General features: G+C 41.9%; 14 non-coding genes across 14 annotated transcripts; all 14 read left to right on the top strand.

Moving 5' to 3' along the window:
* The first annotated feature begins 291 nt into the window (after positions 1-291).
* On the top strand, positions 292-374 carry trnal-cag (transfer RNA leucine (anticodon CAG)). Its single transcript has one exon. It is a non-coding gene; the product is annotated as a tRNA-Leu (tRNA).
* A 271-nt stretch (positions 375-645) lies between these two features.
* trnas-aga (transfer RNA serine (anticodon AGA)) lies at positions 646-727 on the top strand. The gene has a single exon. It is a non-coding gene; the product is annotated as a tRNA-Ser (tRNA).
* Positions 728-1,621: 894 nt separating this feature from the next.
* On the top strand, positions 1,622-1,704 carry trnal-cag (transfer RNA leucine (anticodon CAG)). The gene has a single exon. It is a non-coding gene; the product is annotated as a tRNA-Leu (tRNA).
* Positions 1,705-1,974: 270 nt separating this feature from the next.
* On the top strand, positions 1,975-2,056 carry trnas-aga (transfer RNA serine (anticodon AGA)). Its single transcript has one exon. It is a non-coding gene; the product is annotated as a tRNA-Ser (tRNA).
* An 880-nt stretch (positions 2,057-2,936) lies between these two features.
* Positions 2,937-3,019, top strand: trnal-cag (transfer RNA leucine (anticodon CAG)). The gene has a single exon. It is a non-coding gene; the product is annotated as a tRNA-Leu (tRNA).
* A 270-nt stretch (positions 3,020-3,289) lies between these two features.
* On the top strand, positions 3,290-3,371 carry trnas-aga (transfer RNA serine (anticodon AGA)). Its single transcript has one exon. It is a non-coding gene; the product is annotated as a tRNA-Ser (tRNA).
* An 891-nt stretch (positions 3,372-4,262) lies between these two features.
* trnal-cag (transfer RNA leucine (anticodon CAG)) lies at positions 4,263-4,345 on the top strand. Its single transcript has one exon. It is a non-coding gene; the product is annotated as a tRNA-Leu (tRNA).
* A 271-nt stretch (positions 4,346-4,616) lies between these two features.
* trnas-aga (transfer RNA serine (anticodon AGA)) lies at positions 4,617-4,698 on the top strand. Its single transcript has one exon. It is a non-coding gene; the product is annotated as a tRNA-Ser (tRNA).
* An 888-nt stretch (positions 4,699-5,586) lies between these two features.
* trnal-cag (transfer RNA leucine (anticodon CAG)) lies at positions 5,587-5,669 on the top strand. Its single transcript has one exon. It is a non-coding gene; the product is annotated as a tRNA-Leu (tRNA).
* Positions 5,670-5,941: 272 nt separating this feature from the next.
* On the top strand, positions 5,942-6,023 carry trnas-aga (transfer RNA serine (anticodon AGA)). The gene has a single exon. It is a non-coding gene; the product is annotated as a tRNA-Ser (tRNA).
* An 889-nt stretch (positions 6,024-6,912) lies between these two features.
* On the top strand, positions 6,913-6,995 carry trnal-cag (transfer RNA leucine (anticodon CAG)). Its single transcript has one exon. It is a non-coding gene; the product is annotated as a tRNA-Leu (tRNA).
* A 263-nt stretch (positions 6,996-7,258) lies between these two features.
* Positions 7,259-7,340, top strand: trnas-aga (transfer RNA serine (anticodon AGA)). Its single transcript has one exon. It is a non-coding gene; the product is annotated as a tRNA-Ser (tRNA).
* Positions 7,341-8,229: 889 nt separating this feature from the next.
* On the top strand, positions 8,230-8,312 carry trnal-cag (transfer RNA leucine (anticodon CAG)). The gene has a single exon. It is a non-coding gene; the product is annotated as a tRNA-Leu (tRNA).
* Positions 8,313-8,583: 271 nt separating this feature from the next.
* trnas-aga (transfer RNA serine (anticodon AGA)) lies at positions 8,584-8,666 on the top strand. The gene has a single exon. It is a non-coding gene; the product is annotated as a tRNA-Ser (tRNA).
* The last annotated feature ends 5,753 nt before the right edge of the window (positions 8,667-14,419 follow it).

Below are 14,419 nucleotides of genomic sequence, written 5' to 3'. Positions count from 1 at the left end.
ACAGACACTTTTTCAGTCTTATCTGAGGAATTTTATCATTTATATCAGAATGGCCATATTCTGAGGCCAGTTTAGCGTTCATTCAATGACGATTTACTACTCTTTTCCATTGAAGGCCATATTGAGGTTAAATCAATGACTGGAGTTTTTCATTGATAAAAACAAATGACTATTGAAAGTGCAAGTCGGTATCGTGCATAAATTTACTGGTCTCTGTGGTGATTGCGTTGCTGTGCCTATTTCTACTTTTACCCCATACTCTTTAACCCGATACCCAGGTACTGTGCTGTAGTCAGGATGGCCGAGCGGTCTGAGGCGCTGCGTTCAGGTCGCAGTCTCCCATGGAGGTGTGGGTTCAAATCCCACTTCTGACAGTTGTTTAGCGCCTCTCAGGAGTCATGCTGCTTAGCAGTAATAATAAGATGATGAAATAACAATTTATAATAAACACTCTCAAATGAAAACCTTCTGGAGCTGACCAAAGATCAAGGAAATTAGAAAACAGCTGTACTTAATAATGAATGAGGGGAACAATTCATTATATTGCATTATAATGAGTTAATGAGTTAGTGCATTGTCTTTCAGTTGTAAAATTATCACTTTCTGTAGGCTATGCCTGGTGGCCCATTCACTGCTGACAAGACTGTTGTCGTGGCCGAGTGGTTAAGGCGATGGACTAGAAATCCATTAGGATCTTCCTGCGCAGGTTCGAATCCTGCCGACAACGAAATTGAATTTTCTTGACCCCTCCGGAGGTTGAAGTTTAGTCGTGTTTCTTATACCAATCATATCCTCTCAGATCTCCACAAGTACATAGGGATTAGTTGTCCATTTGGGATAGGATCCCACATCACACCTTTACACACCTGGTTATCCATCCTTCTAGCTCTATAGGCCACAGTAGCATAGGTTACAGGTTTGTAGTCAAGCCACAGATTTCAGGTGAGATCCCATGATACACTCAACAATACAACAACACGATTCTCATGAATAACCATTAAGCCATTTTCTAAGATTTCCCCCATTTTGACATGTGGAAACCTGTTGTCACTCTTACCCTGACGGATAGCTCCAGACACTTTTTTGGTCCTATCTGAGGCATTTTTAAATTCATGTCAAAATGGCCATATTCTGAAGACACTCTTAAAGTCTGCAGGGTAATCGAACTGGCCACATCTAAAGTCAAGCCACAGGTCACAGGTGAGCTGCCTTGTTAAACCCTAAAAATAAATAATAACACGATTGCGTTGAAAATACCCATTAAGCCATTTGTTAAGATTTCCCCCATGTGGACCTGTTGTCACTCTTACCCTGATGATTGCTGATATTTACAGACACTTTTTCGGTCATATCTGAGGAATTTTATCATTTATATCAGAATGGCCATATTCTAAGGCCAGTTTAGCGTTCATTCAATGACGATTTACTACTCTTTTCCATTGAAGGCCATATTGAGGTTAAATCAATGACTGGAGTTTTTCATTGATAAAAACAAATGACTATTGAAAGTGCAAGTCGGTATCGTGCATAAATTTACTGGTCTCTGTGGTGATTGCGTTGCTGTGCCTATTTCTACTTTTACCCCATACTCTTTAACCCGATACCCAGATACTGTGCTGTAGTCAGGATGGCCGAGCGGTCTAAGGCGCTGCGTTCAGGTCGCATTCTCCCATGGAGGCGTGGGTTCAAATCCCACTTCTGACAGTTGTTTAGTGCCTCTCAGGAGTCATGCTGCTTAGCAGTAATAATAAGATGATGAAATAACAATTTATAATAAACACTCTCAAATGAAAACCTTCTGGAGCTGACCAAAGATCAAGGAAATTAGAAAACATCTGTACTTAATAATGAATGAGGGGAACAATTCATTTTATTGCATTATAACGAGTTAATGAGTTACTGATTGTCTTTCAGTTGTAAAATTATCACTTTCTGTAGGCTATGCCTGGTGGCCCATTCACTGCTGACAAGACTGTTGTCGTGGCCGAGTGGTTAAGGCGATGGACTAGAAATCCATTAGGATCTTCCTGCGCAGGTTCGAATCCTGCCGACAACGAAATTGAATTTTCTTGACCCCTCCGGAGGTTGAAGTTTAGTCGTGTTTCTTATACCAATCATATCCTCTCAGATCTCCACAAGTACATAGGGATTAGTTGTCCATTTGGGATAGGATCCCACATCACACCTTTACACACCTGGTTATCCATCCTTCTAGCTCTATAGGCCACAGTAGCATAGGTTACAGGTTTGTAGTCAAGCCACAGATTTCAGGTGAGATCCCATGATACACTCACGATTCTCATGAATAACCATTAAGCCATTTTCTAAGATTTCCCCCATTTTGACATGTGGAAACCTGTTGTCACTCTTACCCTGACGGATAGCTCCAGACACTTTTTTGGTCCTATCTGAGGCATTTTTAAATTCATGTCAAAATGGCCATATTCTGAAGACACTCTTAAAGTCTGCAGGGTAATCGAACTGGCCACATCTAAAGTCAAGCCACAGGTCACAGGTGAGCTGCCTTGTTAAACCCTAAAAATAAATAATAACACGATTGCGTTGAAAATACCCATTAAGCCATTTGTTAAGATTTCCCCCATGTGGACCTGTTGTCACTCTTACCCTGATGATTGCTGATATTTACAGACACTTTTTCAGTCTTATCTGAGGAATTTTATCATTTATATCAGAATGGCCATATTCTGAGGCCAGTTTAGCGTTCATTCAATGACGATTTACTACTCTTTTCCATTGAAGGCCATATTGAGGTTAAATCAATGACTGGAGTTTTTCATTGATAAAAACAAATGACTATTGAAAGTGCAAGTCGGTATCGTGCATAAATTTACTGGTCTCTGTGGTGATTGCGTTGCTGTGCCTATTTCTACTTTTACCCCATACTCTTTAACCCGATACCCAGGTACTGTGCTGTAGTCAGGATGGCCGAGCGGTCTAAGGCGCTGCGTTCAGGTCGCAGTCTCCCATGGAGGCGTGGGTTCAAATCCCACTTCTGACAGTTGTTTAGTGCCTCTCAGGAGTCATGCTGCTTAGCAGTAATAATAAGATGATGAAATAACAATTTATAATAAACACTCTCAAATGAAAACCTTCTGGAGCTGACCAAAGATCAAGGAAATTAGAAAACAGCTGTACTTAATAATGAATGAGGGGAACAATTCATTTATTGCATTATAATGAGTTAATGAGTTACTGCATTGTCTTTCAGTTGTAAAATTATCACTTTCTGTAGGCTATGCCTGGTGGCCCATTCACTGCTGACAAGACTGTTGTCGTGGCCGAGTGGTTAAGGCGATGGACTAGAAATCCATTAGGATCTTCCTGCGCAGGTTCGAATCCTGCCGACAACGAAATTGAATTTTCTTGACCCCTCCGGAGGTTGAAGTTTAGTCGTGTTTCTTATACCAATCATATCCTCTCAGATCTCCACAAGTACATAGGGATTAGTTGTCCATTTGGGATAGGATCCCACCTCACACCTTTACACACCTGGTTATCCATCCTTCTAGCTCTATAGGCCACAGTAGCATAGGTTACAGGTTTGTAGTCAAGCCACAGATTTCAGGTGAGATCCCATGATACACTCAACAATACAACACGATTCTCATGAATAACCATTAAGCCATTTTCTAAGATTTCCCCCATTTTGACATGTGGAAACCTGTTGTCACTCTTACCCTGACGGATAGCTCCAGACACTTTTTTGGTCCTATCTGAGGCATTTTTAAATTCATGTCAAAATGGCCATATTCTGAAGACACTCTTAAAGTCTGCAGGGTAATCGAACTGGCCACATCTAAAGTCAAGCCACAGGTCACAGGTGAGCTGCCTTGTTAAACCCTAAAAATAAATAATAACACGATTGCGTTGAAAATACCCATTAAGCCATTTGTTAAGATTTCCCCCATGTGGACCTGTTGTCACTCTTACCCTGATGATTGCTGATATTTACAGACACTTTTTCGGTCTTATCTGAGGAATTTTATCATTTATATCAGAATGGCCATATTCTGAGGCCAGTTTAGCGTTCATTCAATGACGATTTACTACTCTTTTCCATTGAAGGCCATATTGAGGTTAAATCAATGACTGGAGTTTTTCATTGATAAAAACAAATGACTATTGAAAGTGCAAGTCGGTATCGTGCATAAATTTACTGGTCTCTGTGGTGATTGCGTTGCTGTGCCTATTTCTACTTTTACCCCATACTCTTTAACCCGATACCCAGGTACTGTGCTGTAGTCAGGATGGCCGAGCGGTCTAAGGCGCTGCGTTCAGGTCGCAGTCTCCCATGGAGGCGTGTGTTCAAATCCCACTTCTGACAGTTGTTTAGTGCCTCTCAGGAGTCATGCTGCTTAGCAGTAATAATAAGATGATGAAATAACAATTTATAATAAACACTCTCAAATGAAAACCTTCTGGAGCTGACCAAAGATCAAGGAAATTAGAAAACAGCTGTACTTAATAATGAATGAGGGGAACAATTCATTTTATTGCATTATAATGAGTTAATGAGTTACTGCATTGTCTTTCAGTTGTAAAATTATCACTTTCTGTAGGCTATGCCTGGTGGCCCATTCACTGCTGACAAGACTGTTGTCGTGGCCGAGTGGTTAAGGCGATGGACTAGAAATCCATTAGGATCTTCCTGCGCAGGTTCGATTCCTGCCGACAACGAAATTGAATTTTCTTGACCCCTCCGGAGGTTGAAGTTTAGTCGTGTTTCTTATACCAATCATATCCTCTCAGATCTCCACAAGTACATAGGGATTAGTTGTCCATTTGGGATAGGATCCCACCTCACACCTTTACACACCTGGTTATCCATCCTTCTAGCTCTATAGGCCACAGTAGCATAGGTTACAGGTTTGTAGTCAAGCCACAGATTTCAGGTGAGATCCCATGATACACTCACGATTCTCACGATTCTCATGAATAACCATTAAGCCATTTTCTAAGATTTCCCCCATTTTGACATGTGGAAACCTGTTGTCACTCTTACCCTGACGGATAGCTCCAGACACTTTTTTGGTCCTATCTGAGGCATTTTAAATTCATGTCAAAATGGCCATATTCAGAAGACACTCTTAAAGTCTGCAGGGTAATCGAACTGGCCACATCTAAAGTCAAGCCACAGGTCACAGGTGAGCTGCCTTGTTAAACCCTAAAAATAAATAATAACACGATTGCGTTGAAAATACCCATTAAGCCATTTGTTAAGATTTCCCCCATGTGGACCTGTTGTCACTCTTACCCTGATGATTGCTGATATTTACAGACACTTTTTCAGTCTTATCTGAGGAATTTTATCATTTATATCAGAATGGCCATATTCTAAGGCCAGTTTAGCGTTCATTCAATGACGATTTACTACTGTTTTCCATTGAAGGCCATATTGAGGTTAAATCAATGACTGGAGTTTTTCATTGATAAAAACAAATGACTATTGAAAGTGCAAGTCGGTATCGTGCATAAATTTACTGGTCTCTGTGGTGATTGCGTTGCTGTGCCTATTTCTACTTTTACCCCATACTCTTTAACCCGATACCCAGGTACTGTGCTGTAGTCGGGATGGCCGAGCGGTCTAAGGCGCTGCGTTCAGGTCGCAGTCTCCCATGGAGGCGTGGGTTCAAATCCCACTTCTGACAGTTGTTTAGTGCCTCTCAGGAGTCATGCTACTTAGCAGTAATAATAAGATGATGAAATAACAATTTATAATAAACACTCTCAAATGAAAACCTTCTGGAGCTGACCAAAGATCAAGGAAATTAGAAAACAGCTGTACTTAATAATTAATGAGGGGAACAATGCATTTTATTGCATTATAATGAGTTAATGAGTTTACTGCATTGTCTTTCAGTTGTAAAATTATCACTTTCTGTAGGCTATGCCTGGTGGCCCATTCACTGCTTACAAGACTGTTGTCGTGGCCGAGTGGTTAAGGCGATGGACTAGAAATCCATTAGGATCTTCCTGCGCAGGTTCGAATCCTGCCGACAACGAAATTGAATTTTCTTGACCCCTCCGGAGGTTGAAGTTTAGTCGTGTTTCTTATACCAATCATATCCTCTCAGATCTCCACAAGTACATAGGGATTAGTTGTCCATTTGGGATAGGATCCCATCTCACACCTTTACACACCTGGTTATCCATCCTTCTAGCTCTATAGGCCACAGTAGCATAGGTTACAGGTTTGTAGTCAAGCCACAGATTTCAGGTGAGATCCCATGATACACTCACGATTCTCACGATTCTCATGAATAACCATTAAGCCATTTTCTAAGATTTCCCCCATTTTGACATGTGGAAACCTGTTGTCACTCTTACCCTGACGGATAGCTCCAGACACTTTTTTGGTCCTATCTGAGGCATTTTTAAATTCATGTCAAAATGGCCATATTCTGAAGACACTCTTAAAGTCTGCAGGGTAATCGAACTGGCCACATCTAAAGTCAAGCCACAGGTCACAGGTGAGCTGCCTTGTTAAACCCTAAAAATAAATAATAACACGATTGCGTTGAAAATACCCATTAAGCCATTTGTTAAGATTTCCCCCATGTGGACCTGTTGTCACTCTTACCCTGATGATTGCTGATATTTACAGACACTTTTTCGGTCTTATCTGAGGAATTTTATCATTTATATCAGAATGGCCATATTCTGAGGCCAGTTTAGCATTCATTCAATGACGATTTACTACTCTTTTCCATTGAAGGCCATATTGAGGTTAAATCAATGACTGGAGTTTTTCATTGATAAAAACAAATGACTATTGAAAGTGCAAGTCGGTATCGTGCATAAATTTACTGGTCTCTGTGGTGATTGCGTTGCTGTGCCTATTTCTACTTTTACCCCATACTCTTTAACCCGATACCCAGGTACTGTGCTGTAGTCAGGATGGCCGAGCGGTCTAAGGCGCTGCGTTCAGGTCGCAGTCTCCCATGGAGGCGTGGGTTCAAATCCCACTTCTGACAGTTGTTTAGTGCCTCTCAGGAGTCATGCTACTTAGCAGTAATAATAAGATGATGAAATAACAATTTATAATAAACACTCTCAAATGAAAACCTTCTGGAGCTGACCAAAGATTAAGGAAATTAGAAAACAGCTGTACTTAATAATTAATGAGGGGAACAATTCATTTTATTGCATTATAATGAGTTAATGCATTGTCTTTCAGTTGTAAAATTATCACTTTCTGTAGGCTATGCCTGGTGGCCCATTCACTGCTTACAAGACTGTTGTCGTGGCCGAGTGGTTAAGGCGATGGACTAGAAATCCATTAGGATCTTCCTGCGCAGGTTCGAATCCTGCCGACAACGAAATTGAGTTTTCTTGACCCCTCCGGAGGTTGAAGTTTAGTCGTGTTTCTTATACCTATCATATCCTCTCAGATCTCCACAAGTACATAGGGATTAGTTGTCCATTTGGGATAGGATCCCACCTCACACCTTTACACACCTGGTTATCCATCCTTCTAGCTCTATAGGCCACAGTAGCATAGGTTACAGGTTTGTAGTCAAGCCACAGATTTCAGGTGAGATCCCATGATACACTCACGATTCTCACGATTCTCATGAATAACCATTAAGCCATTTTCTAAGATTTACCCCATTTTGACATGTGGAAACCTGTTGTCACTCTTACCCTGACGGATAGCTCCAGACACTTTTTTGGTCCTATCTGAGGCATTTTTAAATTCATGTCAAAATGGCCATATTCTGAAGACACTCTTAAAGTCTGCAGGGTAATCGAACTGGCCACATCTAAAGTCAAGCCACAGGTCACAGGTGAGCTGCCTTGTTAAACCCTAAAAATAAATAATAACACGATTGCGTTGAAAATACCCATTAAGCCATTTGTTAAGATTTCCCCCATGTGGACCTGTTGTCACTCTTACCCTGATGATTGCTGATATTTACAGACACTTTTTCAGTCTTATCTGAGGAATTTTATCATTTATATCAGAATGGCCATATTCTGAGGCCAGTTTAGCGTTCATTCAATGACGATTTACTACTCTTTTCCATTGAAGGCCATATTGAGGTTAAATCAATGACTGGAGTTTTTCATTGATAAAAACAAATGACTATTGAAAGTGCAAGTCGGTATCGTGCATAAATTTACTGGTCTCTGTGGTGATTGCGTTGCTGTGCCTATTTCTACTTTTACCCCATACTCTTTAACCCGATACCCAGGTACTGTGCTGTAGTCAGGATGGCCGAGCGGTCTAAGGCGGTGCGTTCAGGTCGCAGTCTCCCATGGAGGCGTGGGTTCAAATCCCACTTCTGACAGTTGTTTAGTGCCTCTCAGGAGTCATGCTACTCAGCAGTAATAATAAGATGATGAAATAACAATTTATAATAAACACTCTCAAATGAAAACCTTCTGGAGCTGACCAAAGATCAAGGAAATTAGAAAACAGCTGTACTTAATAATTAATGAGGGGAACAATGCATTTTATTGCATTATAATGAGTTAATGAGTTACTGCATTGTCTTTCAGTTGTAAAATTATCACTTTCTGTAGGCTATGCCTGGTGGCCCATTCACTGCTTACAAGACTGTTGTCGTGGCCGAGTGGTTAAGGCGATGGACTAGAAATCCATTATGGATCTTCCTGCGCAGGTTCGAATCCTGCCGACAACGAAATTGAATTTTCTTGACCCCTCCGGAGGTTGAAGTTTAGTCGTGTTTCTTATACCAATCATATCCTCTCAGATCTCCACAAGTACATAGGGATTAGTTGTCCATTTGGGATAGGATCCCACCTCACACCTTTACACACCTGGTTATCCATCCTTCTAGCTCTATAGGCCACAGTAGCATAGGTTACAGGTTTGTAGTCAAGCCACAGATTTCAGGTGAGATCCCATGATACACTCACGATTCTCACGATTCTCATGAATAACCATTAAGCCATTTTCTAAGATTTCCCCCATTTTGACATGTGGAAACCTGTTGTCACTCTTACCCTGACGGATAGCTCCAGACACTTTTTTGGTCCCATCTGAGGCATTTTTAAATTCATGTCAAAATGGCCATATTCTGAAGACACTCTTAAAGTCTGCAGGGTAATCGAACTGGCCACATTTAAAGTCAAGCCACAGGTCACAGGTGAGCTGCCTTGTTAAACCCTAAAAATAAATAATAACACGATTCCGTTGAAAATACCCATTAAGCCATTTGTTAAGATTTCCCCCATGTGGACCTGTTGTCACTCTTACCCTGATGATTGCTGATATTTACAGACACTTTTTCGGTCTTATCTGAGGAATTTTATCATTTATATCAGAATGGCCATATTCTGAGGCCAGTTTAGCATTCATTCAATGACGATTTACTACTCTTTTCCATTGAAGGCCATATTGAGGTTAAATCAATGACTGGAGTTTTTCATTGATAAAAACAAATGACTATTGAAAGTGCAAGTCGGTATCGTGCATAAATTTACTGGTCTCTGTGGTGATTGCGTTGCTGTGCCTATTTCTACTTTTACCCCATACTCTTTAACCCGATACCCAGGTACTGTGCTGTAGTCAGGATGGCCGAGCGGTCTAAGGCGCTGCGTTCAGGTCGCAGTGTCGTGGAATTATCAGAATATGTTGGTAACATTTGTAAGATGTTTAATATTCATCAAATGTGTGTAAGTTACTTCCCATCAGAATGGTATTTTTGTGTAATTCTGTGGTGAGGTTGCAGTTATCTGTTCTACGTCAAAACTAAGTTGCATGGCCGCTGAGAGAGGGGAGAGGTCAAAGTGTCATCATGTGTAAACATATCTTTTACTCCCTACTTTTCTCATGGGGGGGAAAGGAGTGTGGAATCATTCTATGCTCCCTCTTTGTTGACCTGTAGGGTCAGTCTCCTATCTGTGAGTTTGTCCAGGAGTTTGTATTTAAGAGTGGTTGTATATAAATGACAATTTGATATATGCCGGTTGATATCGAGGATTTGGTTTATGGTTCTGAGGTTTGGGAAAGGAGACAAAGCTGAACGATGAGTTATGTCTATGCGGTCTGACTATGTGTGTCTTTGCTATTAAAGGAACTCAGTTGCATTGTAAGGGGACTCTCAGAAAATTCACTGGGGAGACACTGAATTTATCTGAGAGTCACAGGCTTGTGATAAGAGCTCATATAATTAAAGATGGACTTTTATAACTAACTCTGACGTGTGTGTGTGGTTTGCTCCCATGATTAGGTAAATAGAGGAAATTTCCACGACAATCTCTTCGAGGAGCTTGGTTTCAGAGCCCGGCTATGAGTAATCTACCTACACTGTTTCGGTCCTACAGGTGATGAGGGCATTGCTTGCAGAGATGTGCCTGGAGATTGTGCGGTTTGTATCTGAGGCCATCCTGGAGGTCATCATCCCTGCAATTTTCCGTTTTGTACGGATATACAGCCATGTGTCTCCAGTATCCAGCAAGTCTCTGACAGAATCAGAGAGATCCTCTAGCACAAACCTGAAGGTTCGCAAGAGAGGCAGCAGCAAATCCTCAAGGTCTTGCACGGCCAAATCAAGCTCCTCAAGTAATGGGTATGTTCAGTCATTCCTAAAGAAACCAGTTTCACCTAACTATTCATAACCCATTTTGTGAAAATATGTTTTGTTTATCTGTATAACAGTTTACTCTTAATGACCAGTTTAACTGATTACTGAATGATGTATTAATGTCACTACCGTGTCTACTATTGAATATGGAATGCTGTATTGTTTGCTTTGTATTCTCAAAGGTCTCAGACAGTCTTGCCAAATACTCAGGGAGATGGTGAGTCGATATCATCTGAGCCACTCAGGGACTTTTTTGGGATTACTGAGGACAGTCTCCTCACTGGTGTTCAGGATTCCTTCAAAGAGTCGCTGAACAATGTCCTCTGTATCCAAAGAGAGGACCAGGTAGACACTCAAAGTCTATCCCGGGTTATTGTTGGAGAAGTGTCAAAGAAGGTCAATTCCATAATCTCTGTGGCCATCCAAACTCCCATCTCTGGCCGAATGTCCCCTGTTATTTTTGCCAGTGGTGGTGTCTCCAGAACCAAGGTTGTTGAGGAGATGGTGTCTGGCGTTTCCAACATACTTCAGATGTATATTAATGGGAAGAGTGTTGAGCAGATTGTTGTTCTCAGAGAGGATGGTGTTGAGGTGGATATGACACATTTAACAGGACAGGTCATGACAGCCCTCAGTGGCACTGTTTTGAACTTCAGCATTAAGGAAGAAAATGACCCCGACAAGAGGGAACTGCTTTGTGTTGTTGCTGACCATATGAAGATGCTTGAAGCTTGTAAAAGTCCTGAGGAGATGCTAAAACAAGGAGAGAGCAACCTCAATATCAAAGGTGCCAAATCTAGTCTTGGTCTGTCAACACAAAGTATGGATAGACTACTCACTGAGGAGTTTCAGACCAAGGCCACTGAATCGATCCGGGAGATTGTTAAAAGATTCAGGGGTTGTACATCATGTTGTTCTGGCACTACATCATCTTGTCCAACTCCTCGGATAGGTGAGATCAGTGACCTTATGATTGACCCTGAGGCCTCTGAGTTGGTAAGTACCTTTGTTTCAGACATGGACAATCTTACCCAGTCTATCAGGGCATCCTGCTCTCCTGCACAGAGTGAGCAGATCCTTCTTGAAAACCATCAGAATAAGATCTGGTCTTACACTGTTGGCTGTTACTACGACATGAAAAATACGCTGAAGAGGATTCTTACCTGTCCAGAAAAAGGGTATCTCGCAAGTACATTTGTGGAGAGCACAAAAGATTATTTCACAATGGTTCCAACTTTGTGCCTAGACATCGGTCATTCCAGTAATGGTGAGGCTGACACATCGGACTCCATTTCTTGTAAACCACTTTTAATAACCCCCTCATCTATGAATGAACAAAAAGGACAAAGTGAGACCCCAAAACCTCTCTTGGCTCTCAAAAAGTATTTGCAAGACCAAGTCCTCCTTGACACCACAAAAGCGATTGCCAGCCAGGTTCTTGTCTTGTGTAAGACTGAGGTAATGGAGAAGTTCTCATCTTCTGTTGGAGAGTGTGATTCTGAAGAGTCTCTGGAGGCCATTCTATTTGTGGATGGCATCATGTCTGACTTGAATGATTTCACCAGTTCGTGTTCCCCCTCACCATCTGAGTTGTTAGACAGTGAACAATGTCTCTCCCATCTCACTTTTCCACTTGGTCTGCAGGACAGCACCACCAACAGTGAATCTACCCTGAGTCTTCCAGTTATAAATATGAAGAAACTCTCCAGTGTGTCTTTCCAGACAAAGGCTAGAAAGGCAGTGAGCGAAGCTCTGAGATCTGTCAACCCCTTTACAAACAGCTTACTGGGAGACTCTGAAGCATCTAAATTGCTGGACACTTTTGTAACAGATGTGGAGACTATTGTTCAGTCCATGCAGGCACATCACTCTGAACATTTCAGAATTTCAAAAGTGAGCACCCTTCATGCTGCTCGTATTATATATCATAGATTTCGAGAAATGCTGAGGCGTTTCCTCACTCCCTGCCAAGACTCTGTAAAGGTCATCGATGGTGTTACACCAATACATGATGAGACTCTCAAACAGGCTCCTAGGGAAAGTTTTGATTCTCAGGTGACATGTAATAGGGATTCTCTTGAAATCCAAGCGGACCTTCAAACCTGTACCAAGGAGGTCATTAGTCAGATCCTCACTGTGTATCACTCTGAGGAATCCATGGAGGAATGCCTCTCTAGCCTAAAAGGAGATACAGAAGACCTGTCCAAGCTTTTGGATGCCGTTGTTTCTCAGATTGACGTCCTTGCCGCCTCCAAATCATATTTATCTGTTGATGACTATGCTGTCAATACACAAGACAATTTGCATGGTGAGATCAACAATGATGAGGAGGAGGCATCCTCTAGAAGTCTTAAATCCACAGCCTTTGACAAACTATGTACTGATGAGTTTCAAACGAAAGCCTCACATATGGCTGGTGGGATCCTTCAATCAGGGTTAATTGGCATTGTAAATACCAGCCTTGATGGTAGAAGTGCAGACATTTGTGCAGAGTCCAGTAACGATGGTGATGATAGAGATGTCAAAATCCTTCAGAAGAGTGGAACTCCACCTTTGTTCACCTCTTCTCTGCACACCAATTCTGCAGCATCCAACATCGTCATAAGCATCACTAAAGACCTTAATAGCTTCACCCAGATCACTAAAATGTCTGATGCTTCAGTGTCTGGCCAATTAGAGAGATCCCTGTCAGCTTCAACCCTTCCTGTCAGTGTTCAGAACGGGGCCAATGTGAAAGGAAAGATCATTTGGCCAGGCACTGTAAACCTGTTCAACAATGTGTTCATCAAGGTTAAGGATTTTTTTGCCCAGCAACAACCGGTCCTCCTAGACAATGTGGTTGAGGACCCCAAACATGCCGAATCCATATACAGAACAGCTACTTCTACACAAATGACTTACAGTGAACATGAAGGCAGCCAGACCAGCATGGTAAATTATTCCAAAGCCTTAATTAGTCAGACTCTGATGACAATCCAGAGGAGAGTGTCTATGTCAGAGAGGATGAGCACCTCAGAGAAAGGCCTCTTGACTCGTTCCATCGTGGGCTCCATGTTGGAGGATGTTCACATGGTGAGAACTGATGGACACGAGATACACCGGCCATCCTCCTCAAAGTCCTCCCTGTCCATCACCTCTGCCATGACCAGAGGGTCCCAGAGTGATTTTACAAATTCTCTTCCAGGCACTCCAGTGCCCAATGAGTGGCCTGTTGAAATCTATTGTCCTATCATTAGGAGTTCAGTCATTGATATGAGTGACTCCTCAACTCATTCACAAGGGTCAACAAATTACACAAGGCAAACCATCTCTGCCATAGTTGACACTGTTATGGAGGTCATTCCAAGAGAAGATACGGAACACATAGCCACTGCAGATGATGTCACTTCTTTTACAAGAAGACTTGCGAGACTCAGCCCCAGGGACGGTCTTCAGAACTTCTCACATGAGCTCACTGACAAAGTTTATGAGCTCATAAAAAGTCACAACACCCCCCAGGCTCTTTTTGTGCCAGCTGGCAAGAGCGTGTCTGACTCTATTCTTTTGAAGCTGAAGACAGGATTGAATGCTTCTGAAGAATCCAGGGAGTTTCCATCTGACCTTGTATACTCCTTTGCTACGGAGTCAATAAAACGTCTGCTACAGCAGATTGTCTTCTGGCTTCCTCCACCATCACAAGGATCCGATTTCTGCCAAACTATCATCTCTGATGATTCTCTGCAGGAAACAAGTTGGCTTATGCCGAGCTCTTCTGCCATCTCCGTTAGTTCCTCACAGGTTTACTTTGACACAAAGAGCCTTTTCACCAATATAATGGTCGATCAGGTCATGGATACCTGTTCTGT

This window comes from Oncorhynchus kisutch, unplaced genomic scaffold (assembly GCF_002021735.2).
Source record: "Oncorhynchus kisutch isolate 150728-3 unplaced genomic scaffold, Okis_V2 scaffold784, whole genome shotgun sequence".
NCBI classification, from domain to species: Eukaryota; Metazoa; Chordata; class Actinopteri; order Salmoniformes; family Salmonidae; genus Oncorhynchus; species Oncorhynchus kisutch.
Note: the sequence above shows the minus strand (reverse complement) of the source record. Positions and strands in the feature narration are given on the sequence as shown.